Here is a 19,054-nt window from a genome sequence, read left to right on the forward strand (position 1 = left end):
AGGTTATTCCTTTTGATGGTATCCCACATGAACCCTAGGCTTTCTTCATTTTGTTTCAATCTTTATTTTGATTGGTCCCTTTCCAAAGAAGCATTCTGGTATTTGCTTTCAATCTCACTAATTCTATCTTCCATTGATTCAATTCTACTCTTTTGCCTATTCAATGCATTATCAATTTCTGAAAATTTAGTATTAATCTCCTGGATTTCTGTCTGTAGATTTTGTATCATTTCTAATTTTTAATTTATTTTTTCATTTTGTTCTTGTATTGTCTTTTGAAATTAGTCTAGGGTTTTCTCTGTGTTTTCCTCAATTTTGTCAGTGTTTTCCTTGGGTGTTGAAGGTATCTAAATATAATTCTTTTGAATTCCTTATCAGGGAGTTCCAGTGCTGCATCTTCCTCAGGGATGTGTTTTGGGTCTGTATCATGGTCCCTTATTTCTCCTGCTTTATCTTGCTTCTTTGAGTGTACTGTGACAAGTGTACTTGCTTCTTTGAGTGCTCTGTTGTCTCTGAGGCATTGTGACATTTTTGTGTTTATATTTAATTGGTGATTGTATGTTGGAGTAACTTGCCCATGATTTTTTTTTCTTTGTATATTATCTATGTAAGCAGGGTACTGTGCTATGCTCCCCTGTTTGCTGTAGGCAACACTTATACACTCATCACTGTCTCCTTTCCCGTTGTCAGCCTTCTGTATGTCCCTGCCATCCTTGGCAAACAGAGTCTATTCGTAGGTCCTGTTTTCATTCAAGTTTTTCCACTAGTTTGTGCCTAATCTACTTCTGTATACTACCTTTCAAAGCTCAGGGCTCCAGGATTATCTTCTGTCAGGTGGTTTCTCTTTTCTTTGTTGAAGATGGTCTGTGTAGTTTGTCTGCCTATTCCTCCATCTTCTACTAACTACTTCTTGAGTGGATCATTTCTTCATCCATTTTATGTTGAGTTTGGAGAGCTTTAATTCTAAAGGGTTGAATTGGTGCTTTGGATTGATTAATTTAAATTGGTAGTTGGGGTAAATGTGTTTTCTGTAAGTCTCTCTTTCTATTTTCCAGTCCTTGCCCCTTCACTCTGCACCTTTGCCTTGGTGCCATTCTATTTGCTTCTTCTTGCATTCATAGAATGTTAGCTCCAGGAGAACCTTCATATCACCAAACCCAGTGTCTCTATACTAGACTGACCATCAGAAATACCCAGTAGTTTTAAAGGTATTGTTATTAAATTTATTTTAATTAGGGTATATAATACTGGCAGTAAAGTGTACAAAGTATACAGCTGGGTGGATTTTTACATGTGTTTATCCTCTTGTAACTGCTACCCATATAAAAATATACCAAAATAAAAAACCCATTGTCATTGAGTTAGTTGATTCCAAATCTTAGTGACTATAGGACAGAGTAGAACTGCCCCCATAAAATTTTCAAAGCTGTAATCTTTCCAGAAGCACATTGACACATCTTTCTTCCATGGTGGCTGATGGGTTTGAACCACCAACATTTTGGTTTGCAGCTGAGCGCTTAACCACTGCACCACCAGAGCTCCTTATCAAAATATAGACCATTTATATGCAGAAAGTTCACTCATGCTCACTTCTAGTCAATATCAATTCTCCAAAGGTAATTACTATTCTAATTTTACCATAGGGTAGTTTTCCTGTTAAAAATATTTTTTGTGCCTGACTTTTTTCTTTCAACATTATATCTATGAGATTCATCTAGGTTGTCTTCTGTAGCTATATTTCATTCTTTTTCATTGCTGAATAGTATTCCATGACCCAAATCTAGCACTGCGTATCTATCCATGATCTGGTGATACAGTAATTAAAGCATTTGGCTGCTAACCAAAATGTCAGTGGTTTGAACCCACCAGCAACTCTGTGGGAAGAAGATTTATAGCTTTGGATGCCCTATGGGGAAGTTCTACTCTTTCCTGCAGGGTTGCTGTGAGTTGATATTGACTCCATGGGACTGGGTTTGGTTTGGTTTACTAAAGATGGGCATTTGGATTGTTTCTAGTTTTTTACTATTATAAGTAAAACTGCTATGAACCTTCACGTACATGTTTTTTAGTGGACGTTTGCACTCATTTCTGTGGGATATACATCTAAGAGTAGAATTACAGGGTCAGAGGATCAGTATAAGGAGCCCTGGTGTTTAAAGCACTTGGCTCTTAACCAAGAGGTTGGTGGTTGGAAAAAAACAGCTATTATATGGAAGAAAAGACCTAGAGATGTGCTCCCATAATGATTATAGCCTAGGAAACCATATGGGAGCAGTTCTACTGTATCCTATAAGGTTGCTATGAGTCAGAATCAACTTGACAGCACTCAACAACAAAATATATATATTTATGCAGTGGTGGGTAAGTGGCAGCATTTTGGTTTTGGTATGTGCAAGATGTAGGTTTGATTGATGGCCAGTACTCCATAGGCAGCCACCACTTGTCTGCCAGAGGAGCTTCTAGACTAAGAAGGGCTAGGAAGTAAGGCTTTATGATCTACTTCTGAAAATTGTATTGATTGTAACGATCCGATCTGTAACTGATCATGGGGATAGCACAGGACTGGGCAGCGTTTTATTCTGCTGTGCTTGGGGTTGCCATGAGTAAGGGGCTGACTTTACATGAACTACCAACAATATATGTATATATACATATCCATTCATATCTATATCTTACTCACTGCTATCAAGTTGATTCCAACTCATAGCAACCCCCATTGGGTTTCCAAGGCTTTAAATCTTTATGGAAGTAGACTGCCTCATCTTTTTCCCATGGAGCAGCTAGTGGGTTCAAACAACTTACCTTTTGGTTCACAGCCAAATGCTTTAACCACTATACCACGTGTGTATCTATATCCATATGTGCTATATATTTATCGAAGGAAGCATAACAATGGCTGCCACTAAGGACCTTGAGTCTGGATGATCATCATATGCTTCACATGAGAGACTGAACCCAGAGAGTTTGTGCCCTGCCCAGAGCTTCCATCCCTGCTCAGCACTCCTGGAGAGTCCATTGTCCCACACCTTGCCCCCATCTTGACCTCTGGCTCTCAGACCCTGTCTCTCTCTCTCTCTCTCTCTCTAGGTCTACGTGGGGGTTGTCTGCTGAGCACAGTTGTGGGAGCTGCAGGAACCCCTGTCTGCTCCAAGTTTCCCTCTGTGTTCTTATCTTGCACATTTTCTGCCTCCTCTGTTTGGGACCCTACCGCAAGTCACGAGCCAGACACCCCCTCTGATGGTCTGGGCGGGAGGCAGAGGCGGCCCCACGTGCTGGCCACCAGCCCCTGCCACCCTCTGGAAGGTGATCTATGGCTTGTCAGAGGTGTGGGTTCTCGCCACTTGCTGAATAGAAAGCTTCTTTGTTCTTGGGAGTGAAAATAACCCTAAGATAAATGTTGAGGCTGGAAGAGCCCAGGGAATGTTTGGCTCCAGCTGCCCACAGGCTCCTCCGTGGAGCAGAAGGCCAGGGGGTTGAGGGAAATGGAGCAGGTTTTCTATAGAAAGATCGTGGCCACAAGTCCTCTAGAGAAGATTGTGAGCTGTGCCCCTGGAAGGTGGCCATGGGCTCTTTTCAAATGCAGGCCAGCTCCCAAAACCTGCCTGACACCTATTCCAGGTTCAGTAACCTTCTGTCAACCATGGACACTTTCTATACCCTATCATTTATTGTAGGAGCTCTGGTAGCATAGTGCCTAAGGCACTCGACTGCTAACCAGATGGCTGGCGGTTCAAACCCACCATCCACTTCTCAGAAGGAAGGTTGGGCAATCTACTTTCATAGTGATACCACCTCAGAAACCCAAGGATGGGTCCACTGGACAGCACATAACAACAACAACACCATTTATTGCTTATGAAATGACCAACCTTGCCATCCAACCAACTAGCCAACCAATGCTGTCAAGTTGACTCCACTTTATGGTGACCCCATGTGTGTCAGAGTAGAACTGTGTGCTCCAGAGGGTTTTTCAGTGGCTGATTTTTTTTGGAAGTAGATCTCTAGGTCTTTCTTCTGAGGTGTTTCTGGGTAAACTTGAACTTTCAACCTTGCAGTTAGCAGCTAAACATGTTAACCATTTACATTTGCAGGGATTCCCCATTGCCCTTTCTTATACCCTCCTCACCTGCACCCCCTACAAAACTCCCTTTTATCTTCTCTCTCTCTTTTGTCCTCTCACCCCCTCCTTTCTCCTGCCCCATGAATCCTGCATTTCATTCCTGTGGCGGTTATTGAGAAAGGGTGGGACCCAGCTCTGCACCTGGCCACTGCAAACCTCATAAAGTTCAGGGTCTGATTCCTCCATGGACCATAACCTCCTCTTTCCCCAATCTGGCCCTGGCAGGACTGAATTGGAGGATGCTGGAGCTGCCAGTAGAGGAGAAAGGGGAGGCAGGGGGGTTGTTTCAGGCTGTTAGCAATCTCAGAGCCACAGACAAGGTTTGAGGCTGTTTATTTTTCACTCCCATTCCCAAGGCTCTGGGGAAAATATCTATTTTAAACCCAGGAATGTTAGGAGGTGGCCTAAGACTTTCCAAGAACCTCAGAGAGACAGAATCCCAGGAGGACAAAGGTAAGAGGAGCGTTAGAGTTATCCAGAAAAGTCAGAGGCCACAGTCCCCTCTAGCCAAACCCTGGTCCTGGCCCAGAAAAGAGGGACTTGGAGGTCTGAGTATTAGGAGCCACAGAAAGGACGGTGGAGAAATCCTCACAGGCCACAACTCTGCTGCTTCTTTTTGAAAGCATCATTTCTCTGTGAGAGGCCTGAGGGAAAGGGTAGCTGTGGGGTGGCAAGGAGAGAGTTGTGAGGCTGGAGAGACCCGAGCTTGTCAGGCTCGCAGGAACACATTCTTATTTTCTCTTTAGGTAGGATACTGTGGTATTGAGTGGCCAAGAGCCTTGTCTTCAACATGAGGATGAAGCCCCTCTCTTGGCAACTGTACTTTCTATTTTCTTGCTGGCCCTTCTCTGGGGCCGAATGGAGTGGGAGGTTTGAGAAACAGGCTTTGAGACTGACTGGGACTCTAAGGACAAACAGCACAAGGTGACAAGAGGATCTCCCCCTAGCTCTGCACTTTCCTCCCCGATTGGGGCTGGTGCCTCAGGTCTAGAGGCTCCGAGTGCTCACCGGGGTCCTCTATCATTGACTCTCTGTTAGATTTAGGATTCAGAGTATCCTTCCATCCACAACCCTGCCCCAGACCTTTAGCAGCTTTGCTTCTCCTTGGCTCATCAAGCTTGGTCTAGACTAGGGTGGGTCTGAGTTTGTGTAAAACAATGAAAGAGAAAAGGAAATAAGGGTGAGATTGACCATTTCTTGAATCTTTATATACCAGATGCTATGACAAGGTCTTAACCTACATAATCTTATTTAAACCTCACAACAGCTCTTTGAGGTAGGTATTATTGCTGCCATGTTATAGGTGGTTAATGAATAAGGAAGACCAAAGAAGAGTCAATGCTTTTGAGTTGTGGTGTTAGCGAAGATTACTGAAAGTACCATGGACTGCCCAAAGAACAAACAAATCTTTCCTGGAAGAAGTACAGTCAGAATGCTCCTTGGAAGCAAGAATGGCCAGACTTTGTCTCACCTACTTTGGTCATGTTGTCAGAAGGAACTATTCCCTGGAGAAGGATATCATGCTTGGTAAAGTGGGAAAGTGGAGGGTCAGCAAAAAAGGAGAAGGCCCTCAATGAGATGAACTGACAGAGTAGCTACAATGGGCTCAGGTATAGCAAGGATTGTGAGGCTGGCACAAGACAGAGTAGTGTTTGTTCTGTTGAACATAGGGCTGCTATGAGTCAGAGCTGACTTGACGGCATCTAACAACAACAACATTTTATAGATGAGAAACTGAGTCTCAGTGAGGCTCCGTGTCTTGTTCAGGTCACACAGCTGTGAAGTGGTGCAGCTGAGATTATGATTCCAGCTTTGACTGTCCAAGAAGCTTGAACTTATTGGAGTCTTCACCAGGTTGCCCTAATGTGTACTGAATGGTGGGGCTGACGTAGTGTATGAACACTGAGATATAAGACTGAATTCAAGGTCTGAGGTCTGGAGAACACACAATTCTGGCACGTAGCCTTAATAGGTCAATCAGCAACATCCCTACAGGCACTAGCCAAGTTCTCCAAAGAGACTCTTGAGAGTCAGACTGCCCCAACTCCAGGTTTCTTCACCCTCCCATCTGTTCCTGGACCAAAGCAGAGATCACTCAGTCTCCTTGCTGATCCTCAATGCCCCTACTACCCTGGACTAGGGAAGAGCTGGCTTTGTGCTTGGTTGTTCAATAACCTGTGAAAAAATCAGTGCATTCCCATCTCCTCTCCTGGATCCAGCCAGGTCTTACCAGCCTGGGTTATATCACATCTTTGTAACTTGACTGCACTGGGCTGAGGGGTAAGGGGTAGGTTGTGAGCCTCAAATTAAAATTTTCTAGACTAATAAACTGCTCCTCCCATTACAACTTGAGTTCCCTTGTCTCCCCCACCTCAATTCCCCCCACACCCATTCTTTTTTCACTGAGGCTGACATCACGCTCACATTTTCCAAAAATTCCCCAAATTACCCACAGTCTTCTTAGCTCCTGCTATCGTCTGGAATTACACATCCCAGATGTTGCCCTCCCTGTCATTCCCTCCTTCCCCCACCCCTGAGCACCAGGACTCCCCAGTTCTGTCCCTGGCTGGCCTAGGTCTCCGGGATCAGGCTGGCTCCTGCATTGACAGAACAAAGGGAGCTCTGACCCACTCCAGTCTGTCCTCCCTCACCAGGTCCAGTGGAAAAAGGACCTGTTGAAAGGAAGTTAGGCTGGCCTGTGTGTGTATATGTATGTATGAGAGCTCTGAAAGGCTCTGTGATGTTGGGAGGGCCTGGGCCTTTCTAAATCCCTTAACTGTAGATGGGACTGTAAGGCCAGTGTACAGTGGGAAAAGCACAAGGTTTGGAGTCAGAAGACTCCAAGTTCAAGTTCTAGTCACGCCACTCACGAGTGCTGAGCACCTACATTAGTGAGATAGCCTTCTCAGCCTCAATTTTCTTTTCTGTAAATTGAGGCTCTGTGGCAGATTGTATTTATTTATTTATTTAAATAGCCAAAGCATATTTCAAGTCCCCCCTGCTCTCCGTGCAAAAGTTGATGCTTTTGAGATGTGGTGCTGGCAAAGAATACTGGAAGTACCATGGGCTGCTAAGAAGGAACAAATCTGTCCTGGAGGAAAGGCAGTCGGAATGCTCCTTAGAAGCCAGAATGGCCAGCCTTCGTCTCACCTACTTTGGTCATGTTGTCAGAAGGAGCCATTTCCTGGAGAAACATATCATGCTTGGTAAAGTGGAGGGTCAGTGAGAAAGGGGAAGGCTCTTAACGAGATGGATTGACACAGTGGCTGCAACTATGGGCTCAGGCATAGCAAGGACTGTGAAGCTGGCACAGGACCGGGCAGTGTTTAGTTCTCTTCTACATGGGGTTGTTGTGAGTCAGAGCTGACTTGACAGAACCTAACAACAATAACAACTGCTCTCCCAGAACCTTGCCACTTCCTATTAAGAGGTGGAGTCTATTTCCCTTCCCATTAAATCTGGGTAGGTATTTATGGTGGCCTGGTGATATAGAGCCTAAGGCACTTGACTGCTAACCAGAAGGCTGGCAGTTCAAACCCACTAACCACTCCTCAGAAGGAAGGTTGGGCAATCTACTTCCACAGTGAAACCACCTTGGAAACCCAAGGAGGGGTCACTATGAGTCGGATCCGACTCAACGGCAGTGAGTTTGGTTTGGTTTTTCAATGAATAGAATGAATCAGAAGTGACATTGAGTGACTTCCTAGGCTAGGTCATAAAATACCTATGGCTTCCTCTCTCTCTTCTCACCTTTGGAACCTGGCCACCATGCTGTGAGGAAGCCCAGACCACATGGAGAGGCACATGTAAGTGCTCTGGCTGACAGCCCCAGCTGAAGTCTCAGCCAGCAGCCAGCACCAATGACTATACATATGAGTGAGCAAGCCTTCAGAGGATTCTGGCCCTCAGCCTTCAGATTGCCCCAGCTGGTGCGGAGTGGAACAGAGGGGAGGGTTCCCTGCTGAGCCCTGCCCAAATTGCAGATTTGTGAGCAAAATAAATATTATAATTGTTTCAAGTCACTGAGTTTGGTGGTGGTTTGTTATAAGCACTAGATTTCTGGAACAACATCATAATAGTAATGTTTGGCTCACAATAGTTGTGAGAGTTAAATGAAGATGTACATATGGCAGAGCTTTATGAAGTCCTGTATAAATACAACACAGCATCATCATTGCTGCCTCACCTCAATGTCCCAAGACATCCATTCAGGGAAACATTGAGAAATCAAATGTATGTGTCTATAAGGTGTTAAGAACTGGGATAGATGCTGTACACATATTACTTCATTTAATCCTTACAACTCTTCCATGCAACATAACCTCTTCCCCTTCCAATCCAGTCCAAGCAGGACTGAATTGGTTGTTGTAAAGATTAAATGAGGTCAGTATTGATATTTTCCTCATTTGGCAAATTGGGAAACAGAAATACAACTAATTTAAATTCAAATGGGCTGGAATTTGAATCCAGGCTTGACTTACTGCCAACAATATGCTCCTCTTTCTCTAGGAGCTAGGGCTGGGGCAATAGCCTGAAGAAAATGGTGACATTAGCATATCTCATGGAAGCTCTGGTAGCAAAGTGCCTAAGGCACTTGACTGCTAACCAGAAGGCTGGCGGTTCAAACCCACCAGCCACTCTTCTGAAGGAAGGTTGGGCAATCTACTTCCATAGTGATACCACCTCAGAAACTGTATATGAGTGGGATTGACTTGATGGCACATAACAACAACAACAGCATTATCTCAGCAGGTCCTGACCTGAGAAAATCTTTCTGCTTGTGTTATTTAATTTTATGTTAATTTTACCAGATCTGTATTGGGCACTTATAGTGAGACAGTGTACCCTGAAAGGCACATCTTCTTCCTTACCAAACCAAACAAAACTCACTGCTGTTGAGTCGGATCTGACTCATAGTGACCCCTCCTTGAGTTTCTGAGGCCGTATCACTATGGAAGTAGATTGCCCAATCTTCCTTCTGAGGAGTGGCTGGTGGGTTTGAACTTGAACTGCCAGGCTTCTGGTTAGCAGTCAAATGCCTTAGGCACTACACCACCAGAGCTCCCAAAGGAGCTTCTAATCTATGGGGAGAAACTGATATTTCCTAGCTATGTAACCTTGGCAAGCCAGTCACCATGTTTAAGCCTCAATTTTGTCATCTGTAAAGTGGGGACGATTATAGTACCCACTTTAGAGGGTTGTTGTGAGAATTATATGAATATATTGTACTGAAAGCAGCATATACATAGAAAATGCTAAATAAATGTTAGCTTTTATAACCGTAGGAACAAAAGCTTGCAATATAATAAGATCCATGCCAAAATTGAGGTAAAAGTAAAGTGCTAGGGGAAGAAAGAGGAGTAAGTAGTTAATTCCTGCCCCTTATTCCTACCCCCGCCCTCAGCCCTGGGAGAGAAGAGGTGACTTTTGCCTGGAATTTCAAAGACAAGTAGAAGCAGCAGATAGTCTATGGAAAGGTAGTGTTTGTTGAGTCTGGGAAACCAAGAGCAGCCTGGGGCAGCTGGAGCCCAGGTTCCGAGGGAAGGTGAGGCTGGCAGTGGAAGAGTTGAGGCAGGCAGGGCCAAGTAGAGAATGCCCTTGTGTACTAGGCTGCAGTGTAACCAAAACCAATCCAGTTGCCATTGAGTTGATTCTGACTCATGGAGACCCCATGTGTGTCAGAGTAGAACTGTGCTCTACAGGGTTTTCAGTGGCTGATTTTTCAGAAGTTGATCATTTGGCTTTTCTTCTGAGGTGTCTCTGGGGGAATGCAGACCTCCAACCTTTCAGTTAGTGGTCATTAACCTATGCATACCCAGGGACTTCAAGCTGTAATGTGTTGTTGTTTTGTGCTTTCGAGTGGGACCCATCTCATAGCATCCCCTCCTCCTTGGGTTTCCTGAGGCGGTATCAGTACGGAAGTAGATTGCTCAACCTTCCTTCTGAGGAGTAGCTCGTGGGTTTGAACCGCTAGCCTTCTGGTTAGCAGTCAAGTGCCTTAGGCACTACGCTACCAGCCATCCAGGCTTAGATATGAGATTTTAACTTACAAATGCCCAGGAAGAAGACCTCAGGCTCCAAGGCACAAATGCTTGGTACTGGAGTTGTTTTGATTTTGATGAGGAAGAAACTGAAGGAAGAAGCCCTGAGGTGTCTAATCCTGGGCCAGAGGGCAGAAGACTTAGAGGGGAAGGAAGGTGGTGCTACAAAGAGATACTTTTCCCATCTCCTCACCCTGCTCAGGGTCCCTACTGAATTTCAGTTAAGCCAGATCAACAGAATCTGCTTTTGTGAACAAACCACTAAGCCTCCTTGCCCACAAATGTCTGAGAAATTGTATCCCTGATCAGTGAAGACTACTTAGGGAGATTCACCACAGGAGGCCAAAGGTCTAAGGAGCAACAACTGGCTTCTTAGCTGGGGCCACTGGCCCCAGGGAGAAGTTTCCATCGGAGTCTTGGGCAGGCTCTGGGCTATGTGTATGTAGAGAACAGCTGCTTTGGTTTAAATATTAATAATACAAAATGAAATGTGTGGGGTGCCCAGCTCACTAGAGCCCAGCCAGTGTGTGTTGCATCTAATGTCCTCCTCACTTCGGTTTGGAAAAATGTGGTCAGTGAATTTAATATACTTTTTGGCAAAGGCAAAACAACAGTTAACTTTTCTCGTGAGCCCCACTAAAGTGGGTTTTCTCCCTGGAAAGCGAAGGAGGGAGAATAGTTTGTCTCAGTGTGCCAGCAGGCCTGCTGCCCGAATCCTGTCACAGCCCCTCCACCCTGCCCACCTTGACACTCACAGAGGTCTTTGGGGCCACAGTGCCCCCCATAAAGAGGGAATCAGAGAGGCAACTGGACTTGCTCAAGACCCAGCAGGGCTGAGAAGCCCTAGTTCTCCTGGCTCATGCCCCTCCCTCCAGGATCATGGTCTCTCCCCAGTGTGTACCCTCTTTTTAGCTCACCCTTTCCTCTGCTCATTAGTGAAGCTCATGGTATAAGAATGTTGGTGTCACTAGACTTTCCTGGGATCCCTGAAATTGGGCTACTGCTCTAAGGCTGAGGTCTCAAGGGCCTGATGTTAGCCTGCAAATTCCTTGTTTCCAACAGTCTCAGTGCATTTTTCAAATTCTGGGAACGTTCAGACAAGGAGTCCCTAGATGGCACAAATGGTTAAGGGCTCAGCTACTAACCAAAAATGTTGGTGGTTCGAATCTACCCAGAGATGTCTTGGAAGAAAGGTCTGGTGATCTACTGCTGAAAAATCGAAGCACGATTCTACTCTGACACACACTGGATTGCACTGAGTCAGAATCCACTCCATGGCAACTGGTGGAGGCTCTGACAAAAGTTCTGTAAAGAAAAGTTTCCCACTTTACTGTCTTCCTGAACCAGCTATTGTCACTGGCTCTATGGGCTTGTTCTTCCTTCTCCAACATTCCAGGCCCTTGCTTCTCTTACAAAATGCCACATCTCTCAATTGGCTTCTTGAGAAGTCAGTAAATGCTTGGTGACATCACAGCTCCCCACTCCCCAGCAAGGGAGCAAGAAAGCATCAGAGGCCAACATTTCTGAGTAGAAATCTGAGTTTGCCCAACAAAAGCGCCCTGTGAAGCGTGGTTGTGATCATGCTGCTGCTGCCACCACAGCTCTGGAACAAAGCTGGCCAGGGCTTCCCCAAAGTCTATCTCTGGTTTTATACAACTGGATAATGTTTCCAGTTGAGCCCTAGCAGTGAAAGGCAGGCAGCCCTTGCTAGTGGCCTGACTGTAGCCAGCTCTGGGGAAAAAAAGCTGGTAAGGAAAAAAGTCACCCTAGGGACCTCTGGGGTGTCTGTGTGTCTGTGTGTGTGTTTGAGGAGTGCACACCAGGAGAGGGAGAAGCAGCTCTGCCTGGGGTGGGAGGAGCTGTAGTCACCCCAGCCCTGGGGCTCCAGCTGTGCCCCAGGCTTCAGTCTCTCCAACACTGCCTCCCCTCTTGGCGTCAGGCCCTTGGGGAAGCTGAGAGAAAGTCTAGCCTGTTCTGGATGCCGCAGGCAGCATCAGCCACAGTGATCCCCTTCATGTGTCACCGCTGGCTGCAAGCACTGTGTTTGGTTTGGCAAAACGGCTATTTAAATAGCAGTGAAATGTGTCACTGGAAAAAAATTAGCTCATGTTTCCTTTGCCATTTCTTCATGATTTCCATTAAAAGTGTAACCAAGGGTAATAAATTAACAAGATCTGTAAAAGCGACCATAGGAAACCATGGATCCAGAATTCCTATAAACTTCTAACCCATAGAACTAAAAAGCAAGGCTACTTGGGGGAAGGGGAATTGGATCACCCATACTTTAGTTTTCTTTGTGTCTGATTCCTACACTCTCCCCTGAAAATGGAAAGGAAGTCCCTCCACTTCTTTCTGGGGTTGCTGTGGTTATCAGGGGTGAAATTCTTCACTTGGAAATCTCAGAGCCTTGGGACATTGCTTGGCACTTCCTGTTTCATAAAAAAGCAAGAACAGCCTAACCAAAAAATTTCCTCTTCACCAAAATATAAGCCCCTATTTCCCTCAAGCTATGCCTCACCTGGTCCTAAACATAGTCCAGTTCTTGAATTCTCAATTCTCTGTGGAAATCAGACCCTTTTCCATGGCTACCAGATAACTTGATGATGATGAATTGCAGCTCAATTTCACAGATAGAAACACTGAGGTCAAAGGAAAATATTTGCCTTTTCCACAAATAATGCTCAATGGATGGATGGAGGAGACAGGAGTAGCAACCCACCCACTACTGCCCTTCCCCACCCCCTCTCCCACACACCAACCACAATGCTTACTTTTTTTGTGTTGGGTTAGGAGCAAGGGATCACTATAGGATCATGAGAGTCTCTCTGGAGATCATGGAGGGTAGAACAGAGGGGAAGCTGCTACCAGAGAAGGGCACCCTGAGGAATGTGGTTGGTGTAACACACAGGAGCTTTGTGGTTGAATGGAGTGTACGTGCAGTGCCTCATCAAGGATTGGGAGAGTCGGGGACAGCACTCTGTCAGTGTTACACCAGAGACTAGAAACTTGGAGAGGACCTGAGGAAGGTGCTGAAAGGTGTAGCCAGGGGCTGGTGCAGTGGGGAAGAAGACTGAGGGAGTGTGTTCAGTGTTATATCCAGGGCTGGGGAAATGGGGAAAGGGTTGAGGGAGTGTGTTGAATGTTTTATGCTGAGGGAGGGGGGCTATGGAAGTGGGGGAGTGTATTTAGTGTCACATAGAGGCTGGGATAGTCAGGGCAGAACTGGGGACTGTGTCAGTGTTACATTCAGGGACTACTGGAGTGGGGAAGTGAACAGAGGGAGTATGTTCAATGTTACACACAGGGCTGGGGGGAGAGGGTTAGGGGAGTGTTTTGAGTGTAACACACAGGGCTAGGGGAGTTGGGGACAGGATTGGAGAAGTGGGAGAGCCACCCGCAGAAACTTGGTGGGGTGAGAACAAGGACTAAGGGAGTGTGTTTAGTGTTATACACAGGGCTGGGGAATGGGGGAGAGGAGTGGAAGCAGGCACTGCATTACACACAGGGGCTGAGAAATGGGGAACAGCATTGGGGGAGTGTGTTAGCATGGCACACAGAGTCAGGGTGAAGAGGATGGAAGGATTGAAGGGAAGGCATCAGGTGGTACCCAATTAATATCTTTTTGCCTCTGGTTCTCTGTGACCTCTACTGCTTCTGCTCTTCATGGTTTCCTGTCTACCTGTCCTTTCTTCATTACCTCTCTCATGAGATATCTCCACCTACCTTCATTATCTTGTAAACCTATTGTGATTTGCACTTTGCCTCATTAGATTGAAGCTGAAGGGAGAGGAGAGGATTTTGTGTTATTTTTTTTCTAAGCCCCAAGATATTCTCTGTCCTTAGAGACTATGGCCTCTTGTATATTAGACCCTGAAGGTAAGAAGGAGGTTTGTATGTGGCCTATCTTCTTTTATCTGGACAGTCCCCTTTCCTGGAAGGCAATAGTGTGGAATGTGGAGGTTCAGAAAACTCTTGTCGTAATGAAATCAAGGAGGGTTTGGCATCAACTCTTTCCTCCACTGATTTGCATTAAGATCCCCCTTGCCCAATTCCCAAGCCTTTCATCCTGTCTACATAGACAACATGTTCTCTTGCCAGTTTCACCAGTACTTTTCCTTTTTCTTTTAGGGCTCTCCGACTCCCTTAGCTCATTCCTCCAAGTGAAGCCCAAGACTAGCTCTTTGATAAGGGCAAATGTATGCAGCCCTTTCAAGCCCCCTCTGGGGCCCTTCCCAAGCAGCTGGGGCCTCAAAACTCTGCAAGGCACCTACTTCCATGAAGGCAAAACATCTGCTTGTTTGGTTTGTTTACATTGTAGCCTGAAGTTTGGGAGCCATGTAGACACAGCCTGTCTGTCATCTGAATACTATGGTGGAAACCGAGCAGCCCCCTGCCTGGAGCTGGGACTTGGGAGAGACTTGGGACTGAAAAGGAAATGGGGCTGGGCAGCAGACCCTGCCTGCAGGAAGGCAAGACATAGAACTGGGGAAAGATCACAGTTGTGGCAACAACTGGAACAAAACTCCTAATAAACATTGGATCTGTTTACAAAGCCACCGGTGTAGGCAAGCACTTGCCAAATCTTGATTTTTTAAAATTACCCTTTATGGTGCTTCACACCACTTACCAGATGCTGAGGAAGGGCCTACTGTGTGTGCCACCGGCCCCTCCCACAGCCCTGGCGGACTGCCATGCCACTTGGGCTTTCTGCAAACCGTGGTTCAGGGCTGTGAAGCTGAAAAAAGCAATGGACTTGTAGCCGAGAAGGCCAATTAACAATTCCTGGCAGTGAGCATAAATCACCAAGTTCCCCCTTTTCCTGCATTTGGGGCTGGATATTATCAGAACTGTGAAAATACTTGGGATGTTTCTCTTTATTAGTGATAAAATATTGAACGTCAGCATGTGCTGTTTCAAGCACTGCCTCCGACAGTTGGAGCCGTAATTGTGATGAATGGGGGTGCAGGGGCAGAGCTGCAGGCATTTAAGAAGGCTCCGTGGATTGAAAATATTAGGATTGATTAAAGGCCAAATACTTTATAAATTTATCAGTGCTGGATAAAGTCTCCTGAGGTCGGGGCTACCCTTCCAGCCTGTTGAAAAAGAACTATGGTCTAATGTTCTCTCCACTCCTCCTCTCATACTCCAACCGCATTTAACCTACAAAGTTCATTAAATGAGCAGAAATATTCCTGACTATATGCCTGGTTCCTTCCCCACTAGGAGATGAGTTCAGCACAGACACATCTGTTAGAAGGAACCTGTCTGTTTCTCACTGGGGGGCAGGGGGTGGGGACACACAAAAAAACTTCTCTAGCATGCAATCAGCAGGGATGGGAGCTTGTTTAGGCCCAGAGCTCAGCACAGGGCTGTAGGCCTCTGATGACCAGTTATTGGGAAAGCTATGCTGCCTTGCAAAGGAGGCCTCAGGAGATAAAGGAGGGTCTCGGCTGATTCTGTCTGTCCTTACAAAGAGGGAGGAGTATTTGATTTCCTGTTATTAGATAAAGAGATCTTTGTAACTGGATCTGAGCCAGGAAGTTCAGTTTATGTTTAATCACAACAATGACTCTCATCTACTCCCTCGCATTGCTGTTAGGGGCCATTGAGTGGATTTTTGACCCATAGCAATCCAATGTGACCAAGTAGAAATGCCCCATAGGGTTGTCTAGGCTGTAATCTTTATGAAAGCAGATTGCCAGGTCTTTCTTTTGAGGAGCCATTGGGTGAGTACAAACAGCCAACCTTTAGGCTAGCAGCCAAGTGCCTAACCATTGCGCTACCAGGGCTCCTTCCTCCTTTATGAGAAGGTTCGTTTACTGAACAAATATGTATTGCAGCAGGAACACTTATGGTGCCAGGGATATAGCAGGAAGTAAGCCAATGAAAACCCTGCTTATATTCTAGTGGAGAGTGAAAAAATACACCTAATTCACTAACTGCAGTGGAGTTGGATCCGACTCATAGCGACCCCTCCTTGGGTTTCTGAGGTGGTATCACTACAGAAGTAGATTGCCCAACTTTCCTTACAAGGAGTGCCTGGTGGATTTGAACCACCAGCCTTCTGGTTAACAGTTAAATACCTTAGGCACTATGCCATCAGAGCTCCCACACTATGCCACCAGATTGATAAATTAGATAGAATGAGCAAATCTGTCTTGGAAGTACAGTCAAAAAGCTCCTTAGAAGTGAGGATGGCGAGACTTTGCTTCACATACTTTGAACATGTTATCAGGAGAAGGACATTCTGCTTGGTAAACAGAGGGTCAGCGAAGAAGAAGAAGACTCTTAACAAGATGGATTGACACAATGGCTGTTACAAAGGACTTAAACACAGTAATGACAGTGAGTCTGGTGCAGGACCAGGGAGTGGTTTGTTCTGCTGTACACAGGGTCACTGTGGGTCAGAACCAACTCAAGGGCCCCTATCAACAACAACATTAATTAGTAAGAAGTGCTAAGGAGGAAAAATAAAATAGGGAAGGAGGAGACGGAGGGTGGAGTGAGGATGTGGGAAAGAGGGAGAAATTTGACATTTTAGGAAGGGTAACATTTTAGGGCCTCACCAAGACCTAGAAAAGTTCAGAGGGTGAGCTGTACAGTTTGTAAAGGGTAGCGTGTTCCCTTGTAAGCTTGTTTTAACTGAGCAAGCACATGAGCATTTTAATGTTGGCTGTGTACGTCCTTTTTGGAATTAGGTGTGGTATAAATAAAAAGATGGAGTCCTTGGGTAGTGCAAATGGTTAATGAGCTCAGCTGCTACCTGAAAAATTAGAGGTTGGCATCCACCTGAAAGCACCTCAGAAGATAGGGCTGATGATCTACTTCAGAAAAATCAGCCACTGAAAATTTGATGGAGCATAGTTCTTCTTTGATACTCTTCTTTCCTCCAGCATCCTGGGCTGGGACAGAGAAGGAAAGAGCCAACATGGAGAGGGAGAGCACCTGCATTGGGCAGATGCGTTGGCCAGATCAAGACATGACAGCTAGAAGGCAAGGAGGGGGACGTTGGAGAAGTGTTCCTCCTTTTAGACAATGCTAAACCTCAGGAAGCACTGGAGGTGGGGGCACAAATTTTTGTAAGCAGTTTATTCCATGTAACACTCCTACCAAGAGCTGTTCATAGATATCACTGAAAAAGGATTCTGTTGTCAGATATGTTTAGGCCACACTGGGTTAAACAAATTTCTTTACTGCAGGACTTCTTAGGGTCTTTAACATGCAAATGTGCATTTTTAACCTCTAGCAAGAGGAAGGTCTATTTATTTATTTATTTCCTGATTATAGGGTTTATTAGGGAAGCTACTATTTACAATTCAGGATCAGAAAACAACTCAGGATACAGTCCTTCTATCAGGACAGCTTCTTCTCAGCTGTGCCTTAGGTATGCTTTTCTCTGGCCTGGCCTCTGCTCTGCTCCGGCCAGGGTTACAAAGCTCTTTTAGCTCTGCCAGTAGGTGCCCAACTCCGCCAACAAGACTCCTGCCCAAAGGCACTCAGCTTTATTGCTCCACGGGTCAAGAAGTCTGCTGGTCTGTCTTGTCGGCTGTTTCTGTCTCTTCTTCCCCAAGAAGAAGATGTAGTATTCAGCATTTCTTAAACTTTTTAACCACAAAATCTTCTTTCTTTTTTTCATGGAGAATCTTACGAGGCCAGTGTGCAATGGGGAACACTTTGGAAAATACTGCTGTAAGGACTAAGCTGCCTCCTCCAACCTTGGTGAGTAAAGTGATGAAACTCTTACCCAGCCAAGAACTCAGAGCACATCTTCAGAAGATGTGTAATCAGTCTTTTGCTCCCTGAAAGACTTATAGATGAGGTTAGAAGGAGTTCCACATCTGCCCTAGGCTTTGTGCTTATCTTTACATGCCCGTGACTCTTTGAGAATTCAGCCTGGACCCTAGGCTCTTCAACCTTATGAGTTTGACTAGGGCATGACAAGAAGACACCATCACTCCCATATATATCTGAGTCTTGCTCAAACACACCCTCACCACACAAAGTGTGTGGAAGGAGTGTGTGTTGTGCTGCCAGGGCTGGCAGAATTGGTCAGAGAGAGAGTGGGTACTGCATTGAATCAGTTCACATAGCTCCAGCTTATGAGCAGGGCTGACTCCTCTCAGCCACGGCCTGCAGAGCTGAGTTGGGGAGGGGCCTGGAGGCTCGCTGTGTCTGGAGAACAGCAGCCCTGATATTTACGACTATGATGGTCTTTCTCTAGTGGACCTGCTTTGGAACATAAATAAACTTAATAGGCTTCAAATAATTGTGACAACTGAGTTTAAACCCTAGACTGTGGTCTAGGGCAATGGATGTTTCTCTCCCAAGAAAGCACCATGTAGTCAGCCTGAGTCCATGGAGCCAATGCTCAGTCCTAAGCATAGAGCACCATTGACTCAGTGGGTGTTTGGACCAAGAATTGTGGCTAGGGGGTAGGTCTCGCCTTGGGAGTGAACCATAGGAAGGAAGAAAGTTCCATCTTGAGAATGTCCCAGGCTGAGAGGTATTACTCCCCTTGTTCAGCCCCCAACCTGTTGGTGCAGATTTCAGACGCTGCCCCTTACGTGTGGAAAAAAGATAAATCTATCCCTGGGTCCCTTCCCAGACATGCCCAGAGGCTATTGTGGACACATATAGAATTGTAAATTTGGTTCAAGGCACAGGCATATTTTGAACACTTTCTATGTGTAAGAAGACATCATACTGTCTTGTAGAAAAGACAGATACTTACCACCAGGGCACTACAAATTAGGTTAAAGGGTCATAATATAAAGTTATAAAGAAAATGGAGGAGAAAACAGGTAAGATTAATTTCTAGTGAGTAAGGATGGGACTTTCAAGGGGAGGGAGAGACCTAAACAAAGGCACAGAGATGGAAGAGGACAAGGAACAT

Source organism: Orycteropus afer, unplaced genomic scaffold (assembly GCF_000298275.1).
Source record: "Orycteropus afer afer isolate SDZICR_OR568_19922 unplaced genomic scaffold, OryAfe1.0 scaffold00344, whole genome shotgun sequence".
NCBI lineage: Eukaryota > Metazoa > Chordata > Mammalia > Tubulidentata > Orycteropodidae > Orycteropus > Orycteropus afer.